Source organism: Bidens hawaiensis, unplaced genomic scaffold, assembly GCF_021521415.1.
Source record: "Bidens hawaiensis isolate Kalapana, Puna unplaced genomic scaffold, B.hawaiensis_p1.1 tig00020713_1, whole genome shotgun sequence".
NCBI classification, from domain to species: domain Eukaryota; kingdom Viridiplantae; phylum Streptophyta; class Magnoliopsida; order Asterales; family Asteraceae; genus Bidens; species Bidens hawaiensis.
The window spans coordinates 139,908-155,547 of record NW_027493185.1 but is presented as its reverse complement, the minus strand read 5'-3'; the positions used below and the strand labels follow the sequence as shown (position 1 = coordinate 155,547).

General features: G+C 37.3%; 1 pseudogene; it reads left to right on the top strand.

Annotated features, from left to right (window-relative positions):
* The first annotated feature begins 11,815 nt into the window (after positions 1-11,815).
* Positions 11,816-13,497, top strand: LOC143561563 (pentatricopeptide repeat-containing protein At1g33350 pseudogene; annotated as a pseudogene).
* The last annotated feature ends 2,143 nt before the right edge of the window (positions 13,498-15,640 follow it).

Here is a 15,640-nt window from a genome sequence, read left to right as displayed (position 1 = left end):
AAGGAATACACGTTGATCCGAGTAAGATTGAAGCAATTAAGAATTGGCAAGCGCCTAAAACGCCAAAGGAAATCCGCCAATTCTTAGGCTTAGCTGGATATTATCGTCGATTCATAGAGAACTTTTCCAGCATCGCCCAACCTTTAACTCTCCTGACTCAAAAGGATCGAAGGTATGAATGGGGAGAGAAGCAGGAGACGGCGTTTCAAACGTTAAAGCAAAAATTGTGCCAAGCGCCGATTTTAAGTCTCCCCGATGGAGACGATGGTTTTGTCGCGTATTGTGACGCATCGCGTAGAGGGTTAGGATGCGTGTTGATGCAGAATAATAAGGTTATAGCCTATGCTTCCCGGCAGTTAAAAGTACATGAGAAAAATTACACTACTCATGACTTAGAACTGGGAGCGGTTATCTTCGCACTTAAAATCTGGAGACATTATCTCTACGGTACGAAGTGCACCATCTTCACCGATCATAAAAGTTTGCAGCACATATTCGATCAGAAAGAACTGAATATGAGGCAACGAAGATGGGTCGAGTTGTTAAGCGATTATGACTGTGACATCCGTTATCACCCCGGCAAGGCTAATGTCGTAGCCGATGCCTTGAGTAGGAAAGATCGGATTAAACCATTGCGAGTGCGAGCGCTGGGGATGATAGTCCAGTCGAACCTTTCGGACCTGATTCGAGGCGCTCAACGTGAGGCGTTGAAAGAGGGACAGTTGGAAAAAGAGGGACTTTACGGCAATGAGAAGAATTTCGAACAGCGCGTGGACGAAATTCTCTATTTCAAAAATCGGATTTGGATCCCGACCCTTCATGACCTTCGTGAATTAATCATGGACGAAGCGCATAGATCGAAATATTCCATACATCCGGGATCAGATAAGATGTACAAGTATGTGAAGGAGTTCTACTGGTGGCCGGGTATGAAAAAGGATATCGCAACGTATGTCGGAAAGTGTACGACTTGTGCGAGAGTTAAGGCGGAGCACCAGAAACCCTCGGGGATGTTACAACAACCAGAAATTCCCGAATGGAAGTGGGAGCAAATCACGATGGATTTTGTGACACATCTCCCTAAGACGTCCCGAGGACATGATGCAATTTGGGTAATCGTGGATCGATTAACCAAATCGGCACATTTTATCCCGATTAGGAATAATTATAACACTGAGAGACTTGCGCAGATTTATATAAATGAAATTGTGTCTCGTCATGGGATACCCATCTCAATCATCTCCGATCGGGATAGCCATTTCACCTCCAATCTTTGGCAAGCTGTCCAAGAAGCGCTGGGAACGCGTATTGATCTAAGCACAGCTTACCACCCTCAGACCGATGGTCAGTCTGAGAGGACCATCCAAACTCTGGAGGATTTGCTTCGTGCATGCGTACTGGATTTTAAGGGAAATTGGGATCAACATCTCCCACTCGTTGAATTTTCCTATAATAACAGTTACCATAGCAGTATAAAGGCAGCGCCTTACGAAGCATTGTATGGTCGGAAGTGCCGATCACCACTCTGCTGGACTGAAGTGGGCGACACTCAGGTTATTAGATCAGACCTGGTCCAGGAAACGACCAGCAAAATCCTTGAAATTAGGAACAATATGAAGGCCGCGCGGGATCGGCAGAAGAGTTATGCCGATACCCGTAGAAAACCGTTGTCGTTTGAGAAAGGTGATAAAGTGTATTTGAAGGTATCACCTTGGAAGGGTGTAGTCAGATTTGGAAAGGCGGGGAAGTTAGCCCCGAGATATATTGGACCATTTAATATTACTGCAAAAATCGGTCCCGTAGCATACCGATTAGAACTACCCGATGAACTGAGTGCAGTTCACAACGTGTTTCACGTATCGAACTTGAAAAGATGTCTGGCGGATGAGACATCGGTGTTACCTTTAGAGGGTGTCCAAATAAGTGGTAAGCTCAATTTCGTAGAGGAACCCATAGAAATAGTAGACGGGAAAATCAAGCAACTTAGACACAATAAGATCTCGTTAGTCAAAGTTAGATGGAATTCGCAACGAGGCCCAGAATATACATGGGAACGAAAGGACGAATTCCGGAAGAAATACCCCTATCTATTTCCTCAAAAGGAAGTAGTTGACGCGTAAAATTTCGAGGACGAAATTTCTTTTACGGGGGGAGAATGTAACGATTCCGGCAGAATCAGGTATACCCTAACCGGTATATACTATTGATGTGTTATTTAATAATGAATATGTGAATTATAATGTGTTTATACAAGTATGTATGATTCACAGTACGGATTATACTCGATTATACAGTTAATCGTATTGGAAATACGATTAACCGATGAACGATTATTGAAACCCGGAAGAATCGAGGATACATTATAGACGAGATACATAATATTTAGTGATGTTTACGAAGTGTTAAAGCTTCGGGATAAGTAAATTAAAGCACAGAAAAATAACTTCGATTTAATGGTACGTCGGTAGGTTAAACGAAACCTTTAATACCAAACCAAGCAAGAGACGATCGATCAAGCCGAAAAAAATGCACAATTATTAATAATATGATGTTTCAAGTCAATAAATGTCATGGTTTAAGTTTTTAAAGTTTTTAAATCAGTTTTATATAAATTTCATTTTTTAGCCGAAAAACTACCGTTTTAACCTCGTTTTAAGCCGAATTAAACATTTAACCGAAAAACGAACTGAACCAGATTATCCACAACATTATCCGGATTGCGGGAATCCAAATGTGTGGATAGAAATGGAGAGGTGGGTCCCACCCCACCTCCCCCCTTTAATGCCGATCGGACCAAGGGTCCTCTACCCTTATTCTTTTTTTTCTCATCAAGCATTCAACAATCCTCTTTGCTCTCAACATCAAGACCTAAAAACCGAGTTTTGTAGCAAGAACAACGAGGTAAAGATCGAGTTATATTCGTCTTCATCTTCCTTTCTCGAGTTTTATTGCAAGGAAATGAGGTTTCAAGTGAAAAAGGGTGAAAACCCGAGATGAAACCGATTCTTGCATGATCAAGTGATGTATACGGGTTATACAAGGGACCTTGGTCCAAGAAAGGAGTTAAACGAACCAAAAACGAATTTTTACGGTTAAATCTTTGTTTTTAGATCATAACCGAAACCATGAAAGAAATGGCTTGATTGTGGGTGTAACTTGCTTGGTGTGGTGTCATTGTGCTTGTAGGTGTTGTATCTAGCTGCTAGCAAAGGCTAGAAAGCGAGATCCTTGCGGTTTGAAGCTAGAAACTCAAGGTAGTTCGGTTTTTGTATGTTGTTGAGTTTTGGGACAGATTGTGATACGTGTGGAGTTAGGTTATGAAATTTTACAGAGGTGTTAGATATATGAAAATATGAGTTCTGTGAATTTTTGGTAATTTTTGGACAAAGGATGAATATTTGACGAATTTAATGCTCGGTTTTGGCCAAAAATGGTGAAAAATAGTTAAATATCATGAAAAATTCTGGAAAATTTCAGATAAGCTTTTTATAACATGTATAAGTCACAAACAAAATTTGAGGTCAGTTGGAGAAGTTTAAGTAGGCTTTTCGGTTAAACGAGTTCTAGGGTTTTCTAGCTCGGTTTTAGTGAAAATGGCATGTAAAATGAGATTTTGGTTCTGGAAAAATTACAGGGGACTATGTGGATGGCAGGGGTCATCCAGAAAAAATTTGGGATTTTTCTAAGATCGTTTGGTATTTACGACATATTTAGTGTTTAAACGGTGTTTAAAAATAGATAAATAAATTTTAAATATAAAAATTAATTCTGGAAATATTTTTATAAAAATCCCCACTGTCAAAAAGTGATTTTTACAAAATTTCAAGATCCGATATTAAACGGATATTTATTTGTGCTAAAAAGAAAATAAAAACAAACTTTTAAAGCTTAAAACGCGTAAACCGGTAAAGTTCGCCTAGGCGAGCTGACTGGTGTATAAAAACCTTAAAAATGAACCATTTCCATATAATTAAGTTAAACAAGTAAAATTGAATCATCCGAAAATAATTCGGATGATTTGGGTAATCTTAAATGATTTAACAGTTTCCGGTACGCCAAAGACGGAAACGGGCCCCGCGGCCAATCGGGGCGTCTAAACCGAGCTCTAAATTCACAACCTTAATTAAATTATCAGTCAACAACTATTTTCGGGTCGTGTGTGACCAAACTCATTTTTGAAACGTGAAAACGGATAACCGTGCTAGGCACGCAAAACGAGAAAAACGACTAATAGTAATTTTGACCAGTGAACTCTAAACGATATCACAATCTGAGTCCTGAGAAGTGTTTCTGGGTTAACATTGCCCCCGGAACGGTTACAGTACTGGGTTAACAGTGTCCCCAGATGTACCGGTTAACACGGTTAAACTTATATTAATAATGATTGAATAGTAACGAATTTAGGGATCGTATTACAGATCCGGATTAGTAGCTGTGTATTGTGTTACTGCTTGCTTACGTTAAGGTGAGTTTCACGAGCCCCTTTTTCTGAATTGTTTTAAATATTTTCCCGGGGCGGAAAGCATGCTATTACTGAAATGTTTAAATACATACTGAACGCATGGATTTACGTGGATTTATATATATTTTATTGTACGGGAATCGTACGGAAATGTACTAAGATGGTAATTGTCTGAGTTGCTAACATTCTAAGGCCCCGGAACACGAGTGATTAACTGAAAGCCGGTAGAGTGTGGATAGTACTATTGGTCTGACAAACCCAACTGGTCCGGCATGGATTTGCTGATGTTTCCCAGCCAGTTGCACATATCTATTTTGTTATTATTTATTTTGCTATGTAATGTTAGACATAGCGGTTTGGGGCAGTTCCGTGGGCGGGGGATATGCCACGGGTCCGTGGGCGGGGGATATGCCACAGGGGTTGTGTGTGATAGTCAGAGGTTTCACTTGTGGGCTCAGCATAATTACATCGCTAATATATTATTATTATAATGATTTGTCACTGTTGTTTAAATTAGTGAAACTCACCAACTATTCGTAGTTGACCCGTTTTCTTTGCATGCTTTCTAGGTACTCCCAAGCTGGAATAATTGCTACATGTTTGTTGATGCGTGCTTTTAGTGGAAGCTTAGTGTTCATTTTGTATTAAATATGTTAATGTAATGTTGGTAAAACTTATGTGCTATCGCCTAGACGGGAACTAAACTTGGGAACAATGTAATATGATGTAAATTAATGTAGTGGTGTTTTCTTTATAAGCAATGCTGTTGATATCAGATGTGTCTGTTGCATCCCGTTTACGTTTCCGCTGCGGTTACGGGGTGTTACAGTAACCACCGCCCCCCGTTAGGAGTCCGAAAACTTGTTATAATACCCTCCCCCACCGCCTTATTCATCGTATTAGAAAAGGCCTCCATCACTACTAGAAAAAGAAAAGGAGAAAGAGGGTCTCCTTGTCTCATTCCTTTAAAACAATGAAACTCAAAAGTGGGCGACCCGTTTTAGAGACTCTAGATTATTACTTAGTTTTTAATTTAAGTTAAATTAGTAAATAATTATTAAACTAATTTTAGCACATCAAAAAGCACGAGTGGCATATCATCTTCTGATATGTTTTATGCAGGCAGGGGAAGGGAAAATAACAAGAGAAGTGGGAGTCGGGAGGAGTTCGTCTAGAACTCGGAAAAATGTGAAGTGCTAGAAGTGTAATGAAGTTGGACACGTTAAGAGTAGGTGTCCAAATAGATTACAGGGAAAGGCTGCTGAGGTGAACACTGCTGAACAAGTTAATGAAGGCGTCAGTGATGTCGATGCATTATTTTGTTGTGTTGATAGCATGGTGGACTCTTGGGTTATGGATTCCGGATCTTCGTTTCACACTATGCACAGCGGGGAGACAATGGTGAATCTAAAGGTTGGTAACTTTGGGAAGGTGCGTATCGCTAATGGTGATGTTCTTAATGTTACGGGCATGGGCGACGTTAATTTGGTAACTCCATTGGGAACCGTTTGTAACTTGAAAGAATGTTAGGTTTATTCCATCGTTGACGAGAAGGCTTATCTCTGTTAGTCAGCTAGATAAATTAGGCATGGAAGTCAAGTTCGGTAAAGGTAAATGGAAGGTAACTAAAGGTAGTCTGGTTATTGCTCGTGGAAACAAATGTGGTTCATTATACATGGTGGAAGTGCCTATTGAGGGAAGTATGACCGTTCCTCAAAAAAAAGTCGGGTTCGCTGAGTCGAAGGGGCAAAATAAGGTTCAATTTGCAAAAGTGGAGCCTTGTGCCAAGGTGATTCAAGCTGAGTGGGGTCGGGAGTCTAAAACAAATAAGGTGTTTAGTGTCAGTGGGAGTGCGAGTTGTGTTCAGGGAACAGTTACAAAACAACGTTGGGTTTTGAAAACCGTTATTCTGATTGACAAAATCTCTCTGGGGGAACTCTTGTTGAAAGAGGAGAATGGTAATGGTTCTCGTTTTATCTCTGGAACTGGTGGATCGTGCGCATCAGTTGAGATAGAGGGCGGATCAGTTTTGGCTGATGAATTGGAGCTTGGTGGAGCTTCAACTGGCAAGAGGGTTGCTGCAACTAGGGGGTAAGTCTTAGCTTGTTTATGGGAATTGGATGCTTGAAAGAATTTTAATAAAGATAGCTGATATTACTGATGACTTGGTTGCTTTGTACTTGAATGGCGGGCTAGAGTTTATCGCAAGGCCTTCAAGTTAGAGATTGTTAAGATTTGTGAAGGCCTTTGGGTCGGGTTTGTTGGTTGACAATTAGAAGACTAAAGGGGGGCAGTCCTTTTAATTATGGAGGATGGCCCATTGGAGTTTTCTTGGTCCCCACTCTATTAAACCCAATTGTTATCTATATATACCTAGTCATGTATTGTAATTTTTTATATTGTGCTTAATAAAAATACCTTAGTTGTAGCCCGTGGACGTAGGTCGCCTTGACCAAACCACGTAAAATCTCGTGTCTCTTATTTATTGCTTTCGTTTGTGCGTGTGTATTTGTGATTCCGCTACGTACCAACTCTGTTTAATACCTGACACACATATAACATGATAGCAAAATAAGAAAGAAACAAAATAATGATGCCAAGAGTACAACTCTCAAAGCCAAAACCTATACGAAATTGTTAATATATAAATGTACAGGTTTTATCTTAATAATTTTGAAACTCACACTGTCACACATCTACCTACTTTCGTGAATAGTTAGATTCCTACGGAAAAACAATATTCAGCATTATAAATTTTACTTTTACTTTTAGTTTTCTAAGTAGGTGGAACTTTTATTTAGCATGGCAAAATCTTTCATGAATCTATAAACTAAATTAAAAAAAAAACAAACCAACAAAAAAAAAAGAAATAGTTTTATGTGTTTGATTGCTATAATGCAAAATCTTTTGTTTGATAAATTTATGTGTTTGATTGTTATAAAGTAAAACAAGGATAGAGCCCGTGTGATACATGTGTAGTTAAAAACAACAAATTTAAATTTAGTAATATACATGATAACATACGTTATAGATTCTTAAGATATTAATAATAATAAACAAAATTTTATAATTCATAAATTTCTAAAAACCTTTTTGAATACATCATTAGATGTTAATTTAATTGTTTTATTGATTTTCTGGTATTAATTATAAATAAATTAGCAATATATCATTTATAAGTTAAGAAGTCTAAACATAGTAATTATTTTTGTTCTTACTTGTCACGTCACATCACTTTCAAAATACTTTTCATTATGAAAACAAACACAATAATTTATTTATTCTTGTAATTATTATTAGTTTTTTAATTGGTTCTCATTTTTTATATTAATAGTTGATACTTAAATTTCCTTTTAATAGACTATATTATTTAAGTTGTATTTAAACATGAACATTTTTGGCCCTCCTCATACTCTATAAATTATCCTTCAATATCTATTTTTGATCGTAAGTACTTTTCTAATTCTTGCTAGCCATGGTTTTATGAAGGAGCTGCTTTATTTAAAAGCTAATTAGTTATTTATGTTTTTATCTTCTATTTTAGTCAACAAAGTTTGATTTGCACATTGAAAAGCATACAAAAAATAATAAAAAGTTATATATAATGAAGTAAAAGGCTTCAATTGGTAGGAGCAAGGGAACATAGCAATTATTATCGACCGCCCGTGCAGCAAATTTGTCAAGGTGCAGACAAGTGAGTGGGACCTAACTGAGCTCAGCGCACGAGGTGAAGGTCACGTGGTCACACCGGTGGTGGGGATGTAGAATCTTTCTGTAAGGCTATGTGATGTGAGCTGCTAGTATGCGCTAGTTAAAGTATCAAGTCACTACATAAAAACTGTGGGGTTTAACTTTTAACTAACCTACCCATTAACCTGGATGTTCTGAGTTTACGCGCTTTAACTTTTTTTTTTAAAGTGACGGACGGTTAATCAGGCATCATGTAGCGGCGTTGATAGCCGAAAGACAAGGGTACATGCACCGATCAGCCGGTGTCCCGATGATTGAGTGCTATGTGCCTTATGTCCAAGGCTTGATGCAAAACTACTATCGAGCCGGGGGTCTCACCGGAAGCAGCCTCTCTATCCTTATGGGGTAGAGGTAAGGCTGTCTACATCTTACCCTCCTCAGACCCTACTATAGCTTTGCTATTGGTGGGATATACTGAGTACGATGATGATGATGATGAACTTTTTTTTTTTTTCGAATATGAACTTTTATAAACAAGCGAATGCCAAGAACAAATCAAACACCAACAAGCTACCTCCATAGCCCGGGGCGAAGCTCTGAAAAAAAAAACTAAAATTACACTAATTCGACCACTCTATCGATCTAAACTTAGAGCTATTCTTGAACCAAAGGAAACCAAGCACCTTTATATCTCTAATAATCTCTTCCACTTTAATCTCCTTACCTTCGAACACCTTTTCATTTCTTTCGCTTTCCATAATCTCCAACAAGTTATTATGATTATCCCGTGAAATGTCTCTTCTCCAATCACTCCGAGCTTAACGGTCTTATGAAGCTAGATTAAATCTCTAATCGAGAAACAATAAATAGGAGGGATGTTACACCATTTACCTATGTGTTCCTACACCACTGCCGCCATCAAACAGCCCGTGGTAATGTGATCCGCCGTCTCTCTCCCCATCTCACGTAAAGCGAACACACTATCTGAGACCCTTATGTTTCTTCGTTCCAGCATCCCTCGAGTTGGAATCCTATTCATTTCAGGCTTCCAAACATGGATGCTACATTTCGAAGGAACCCACTTACTCCATTTCATAACATAATTATTACCAACATTTTTATATTTAACAAACATCCTTTTTACCAAACTTACCGAAAACTCTCCATCTTGTCTCCAAGCCACTCCCACATGTCTGGGCCTTCCTTCCAAACCGCTGCATTCATCAAATGCAGACACTTCTCCCACTCAACCATCTCCTGGTCAGATGTTGGATTCCTGATCCAATTCCAAGCCCAACCAAGATTGTTCCCAGCCTCCAGAACCGATCTTTCACCCTGCATATTTTATTATTTTCCAACTTAAAAGGGTTGGGGCAAGCCTCCTTTAAGCATGTTCTCCCCACCAATTGTCAGTCCAAAACCATAGCTTTAGACCATCCCCTAATTTCCCTTTCATAATATCCACCAACTTACTTACCGCCATTCCAATTCAAATTGTTAATAACATTGGATATATTTAGCCAGACTTCAGTATTGCCTTTTTTACTCATAATCACTTCGCAATCATTAATTTGAATATGAATAGTCAATGACTCTTTCCCAAAGCCTATTTTCTCCTGTTTTATATCTCCAGCCCCACAGTGCTAACAACGAATTTTTGCATCCAGGGCCGAAGTCGAAAATTTTTTTAGGCATTAAGTAAAAGGAGTATTTTGTTGGGTTTAAACAATTTAATTTTTATATGGGCTTACTTGGTTATAATTTAGATTGTGTAAAAGACTTTTGTATAAAAATAAGATTAAACATGTCTCTAACGAGACCAGCATTCATAACCTTTTGGTTGGGAGTAATATCTCTTTGCCACTAGACTAAGCTAGTAGTTATGTAATAAGTTTAAACATTAAATATAAATATTGTTTTTAAGAAAAATACATATAGGGTATGTTTGATAAGTAGCTTTTAGGGGCTTCAAGCTTTTAAGAAAAAGCTCATACTCCATTAAAAGCCTTGTTTGGTTGAAGGAGCTTGAAGCTTTTAGGTCATGAGAAAAAGCTTAAAGCTCCAACTAGTAGCGTTTAGAAAGAGCTACAAGCTTTTAGTATTTTAATTACTTAAATAACCTTCCAAAATAATTACATTTAATATTATTGTTTTTTAGTTATGCCCATTTTGGTCATTTATACATTTTATTAAAAGTTCCAGCTACTCTGCCAAACACTTAAATATATCTAAAAGCTACAGCTTCCAGCTACCAGCTACAGCTACCAGTCACCAGCCACCAGCTAGTTTTAGCAAACATACCCATAAATTCAAAAACAAAAAACAAAAAAATTGGGCCTAACAGGGTGTCAGACCTATGGCCGTCGACCATTCAACCCCCCTCTAGGGTCGGCCCTGTTTGCATCTCTAAGTCTCAAAATTCTTAAATCGCCCTTATCTTTCGGAAGGGTCACCCTATCCCAAGCAACCCAATGAATCTTATGAGCATTATTAGACCCTCCTCATAGAATCTCTTCATGATTTTTTCGAGATTCTCCACTACCTTACTCGGCACTTTAAAGTTAGTAAAATAATACACCGGTAAACTTTCAAGCACCGCTTTAACTAGCACCACCCTTCCTCTGATTGAAAGAGAATTGGGCTTTCCAAACCGCCAACCTTTTCTCAAAAGTATCCATTATCCCATTCCAATTATGAGCCTTATTCATATTATCCTCTACCAAAATACCAACATGCACATAAGGCATCCTCCCGAATTTACACCCAACCACCCTAGCCATCTTAGCAATTTCCACTCCATTGACATTACTACCAAGCAATAACGATTTTTTCAAATTTATTTTTAAGCCCAGAGCACATATGGAAGCACCTCAATGATGATATGATCATGGTGTCGTCCGCGTACAGAAGGTGCGTAACCGTCAACTCCCCATTAGGAGTTCGAAAACCTATTATAATACCCTCCTTCACCGCCTTATTCATCATATTAGAAAAGACCTCCATCCCTACTAGAAAAAAAAGGTGAAAGAGGGTCTCCTTGTCTTATTCCTTTAAAACAATAAAACTCAAAAGTGGGCGACCCGTTAGCGAGCACTGACGAGCTTGCCGAGGACAAACTGATTATTAACCTCTACATCTGCATCGTAGTGAAGCACAAGAAGAGAAACTCCCCTATGTTATACATGGACATGTCATAATAAGACCGATATGGCAAACTATCTAGAAGGTTTACTTCTCTAAATTCTTCTTTGGTCACATCAAATGACATAATCATATTACGTACATTCGTTGTATCGGTAGCAAGCCAATAAACAAATCCTTTTAAATACGCCTGCACACGATCAAATTCAACCGATTGACGTGGAAGATCGTTACATAAACTTCTCCAAGTCCATATGCTTAATATAAAGACCTCAACTTGCCAATTGTTGCAACTTATACTATGGCTACACGGAGGTGTCATTTTGACAATCTTAGGGTCCATAGTCTGACGAGTCATGTGATTAAAATAAACTTCTTACACTTATATACATACATGTATTGCAGATAAAGAAAGCCTAATGGCTGCAGCAGCAGCATCCAATCTAACAACACACATCCTGAGCATACTCGATAAAATCAATCACCTTAATCAACTTAAGCAGCTTCAATCGTATCTAATCGCCACTGGTCATTCACAGCACCAGTTCTTCTCCTTCAAACTCGTCCGCTGCTGTGTACTCTCACTATCTAATCTTGATTACGCTCGTTCAATCTTTAATTCTCTTGTATCACCCAACGTCTACCTCTACACGGCCATGATCACCGCTTATTCTTCTCACCCAGATCATGATTCATCTCTCCTTTTATACCGTCACATGGTTCGAAACAAACGGCCTAAAGTTACTCACTTTATTTACCCGCATGTCTTGAAATCTTGTCCAGAGGTTTTGGGATCGAATGGGACTAAAATGGTGCATACCCAGATTGTTAAAACGGGTTATGATCAATACCCAGTTGTCCAAACGGCTTTGTTAGATGCCTACTCGAGGGTTTCGTCAAATATTGGCGTTGCACGCCAACTGTTTGATGAAATGTCTGAGAGAAATGTGGTGTCGTGGACCGCTATGGTTTCGGGGTACACGAGAGCGGGTGAGATGGAGAGTGCTGTTGAGTTGTTTGAACGAATGCCGGATAAAGATACCCCGTCTTGGAATTCGATAATTGCGGGGTGTACGCATAACGGGATGTTTTCGGAAGCGATTCGGCTTTTAAGGAGGATGGTTGTTAATGGGTTGAAACCGAATCATGTTACGGTTTTGTGCTCGCTTTCGGCGTTTGGTCACACGGGCATGTTGCAGCTTGGGAAATCGACCCACGGGTACATTCTTAGAAACGCGCTTGGTCCGAATTCTCGTATGGCTAACGGTTTAGTTGACATGTATGGAAAATGTGGGAGCTTGAAAGAAGCGCGGAAGGTGTTTGATGAAAAGCCGAAGAGAAACTTAACTTCATGGAACTCAATTATTAACTCGTTCGCCCTCCATGGCCAAAGCGAGACGGCAATAGCAATATTCGAGGAAATGATTCAGCATGATGTAACACCAGATAATGTTACATTTGTAGGATTATTAAACGCGTGTGCCCATGGTGGATTAGGTGAAAAGGGTCGTTTCTTTTTCACATCTATGGCTAACAGCTATGGGATCGAGCCTGGTATTCATCATATCGGGTGTTTTATTGATCTTCTGGGTCGAGCTGGTAAGTTTGAAGAAGCAATGGAAGTGATTAAAACAATGAAATTCCCACCCGATGAAGCTGTATGGGGCTCTTTATTGAATGGTTGCAAGATTTATGGGCGAATGGATTTGGCTGAAATTGCCGTCAAGAAACTGATTGAAATTGATCCAAACAACGGTGGGTACGGGACGATGCTGGCTAATATTTATGGAGCAATAGGTGAATGGGATAAGGCAAGAGCAGTAAGGAAAACATTGAAGGAGAAGAAGGCTCATAAGATACCGGGCTGCAGTTGGATTGAAGTCGATAATCAAGTTCATCAGTTTTATTCTGCCGATGATTCGCATTTCAAAATTGAAGATATAAATTTGATATTGGAAAGTATATTTGGCTTATCTGATGAAAACATCTACCATCATTATTATCATGATCATCAGCCATTGTCACACAGAGGTTAGAGTATACTTTTAAAAATGCGGTCTCAAGTTGCATAAGTTAAGTTCTTTGATTGATATTGAATCAAAATACAAAGAGTAGATGCTAATTTTGAGCTAATTAACTTGAAGGTATATTGATCAACGACTGAGTATCGATCTGTTCGTTTATTTATTTATTTATTATATAAAGGAAGATTGATTCTACAAGATACTGTAAAAGTTTTGACTGTGAATTGAGAATTGATGTTACTTAGGAGTGTGAATGTGAGCCTGAAGCTGGAGCTGTAGCTTACTTAGCTATTATATACATACTTATATCTAGGATTATAAGATATAGCATGGCATGTATTATTGCTTTTTATCATCATATAATTAAATAATATCTATCTTATAATATACATGCATATGATCTATATTATTTAATTTTCTGATGTAGATTATCATAAGCTTTGGATTGAATCAGAAACCGAAAAAACTAAATTGAAATAACCGAAACGAATCTGAGGATAAATACGTTAGGGATATACTGTAGCTTGGTTTAAATAAGTTATTAAACCAAGCACACCCCGAAGAAACCAAACCGAAATAACCTGATTGATTAATATTCTGTGTTTAGTTATATGTTATATTATATACTAGTTTTAGAGCCCGTGTCATACACGGGATAATTCAAATTATAAAATTATAAGTAAAAAAAATAATTACATAGCGTATATGAAAAAAAAAATGTATTACATCTATTCTTGTATCTATACAATGTGTACATAAATTGATTTTATTTATATCACAAAATGATTTTTTTTAATGAACTTAATAAAAAAAATGCCCCTGCAAAAACGTACCCGAGAATGCTTCTTTCTATTGAAAAATTCATTCTCGGTGCCATATATGTATAATTGAAAGACTTTTGGTTATTAACCAATTTCGGAAATAAAGTTTCTCATACGATAATAGTTCTAACCACTCAGCCTAAATACAAAGGAGCGTTACCTTTATTGATATATTTATCAATTTACCATCCATCAAAGGAAAGTAGAACATTAAATTGTAACAATGGATGTTCTTCAAGAGCTATGTTTTTCTGAGCTACACCATGAAAATGATTTTGATAAGTTTCAGAAGGCTTCTCAACTTTGTTATAATAACAACATAAAAAATAATATGTTAACCCATTCAATTTTGTGAATATTCATTTGAGCATAGTTTTGCATGACATGTTTCCCGTACAACGTTCTGATCACCATTGAAGGAAAAATTAATATCGACATAAATATTTCAAATTTGATAAAAGTAAGAAGCATTGATAGGCATGTGGGTGGCACGTCGAAAATGTTCGCAACCTTTTCTTATATTTTAATAGTTGAGGGGAAAATAGTCAGTTTGCCAAATCCCGAACCTTTTGATTATTTCAAAAAATGCCCTTAAAAAATAAATTTGAAACCCGAATCAAGTTTAAACTTCTAACTTTCATGCTTTTGACATTTTAAAGTCAACACTTTGAACCCATAACAAATTTGACGATAAATCTATTTTACATTCTCAAACTTTTAAAAATACTCAAAATTTTCATTTTTGACCTGTTACAAATTTTAACATAAATGCAGTTAATTTGTATCAAACAATCTATATACCAACTTTTGACCTATAAATCAAATTTAAGTTCCACAAAAAACCCGAAACAATTTTCATTTGAGAAACATGATTTGTTGTTGATTTTTGAAATTCACCAAGTATTTTGAAATATATAGTAAAATAATATGTTAATATTTATATTTATAAAAATATATAGATATTATATAAATATAGTGTAAAAGGAAAGTGAATCATTATTGATTTATTACATATATATATATATATTAGGGTATATTAGTTTTGGAGGAAAAATATTGTGAGAATTAACTAAAAGATGACAAATGTTCACATTTATTTTACTTTATTAGAATAGGTAGATTATTTAAACGGAGGATAAATATAATTAAAGTAATATCTAAATATAATTAAATTGTGGATCATTAACATGCTATGCATCAGCCTACGTAGAAACCAAATTCGTTACTCTCTCATTTGGCGGTTCTCGACTACGCTATCACCCTGTCCTTTAAGGTCTTCACCACCTGGTATGACTTTGTTTCATTGCAAAATGTCGGTTTTTGAGTTTTTGAAAAATGTGTTCCATTTCAGTTTTTACTGTTTTTGGTTTGGGTTCGGTTTTGATTTTTTTAAATAAAATCTATCTAGTAGAGACATCAAATTTTGAGTGAAATCCAACTCAGACAGCCCACCTGATCACCAAACTAACAGTTAGCAGCCAACGTTTTTAGGAAGCTAAAAT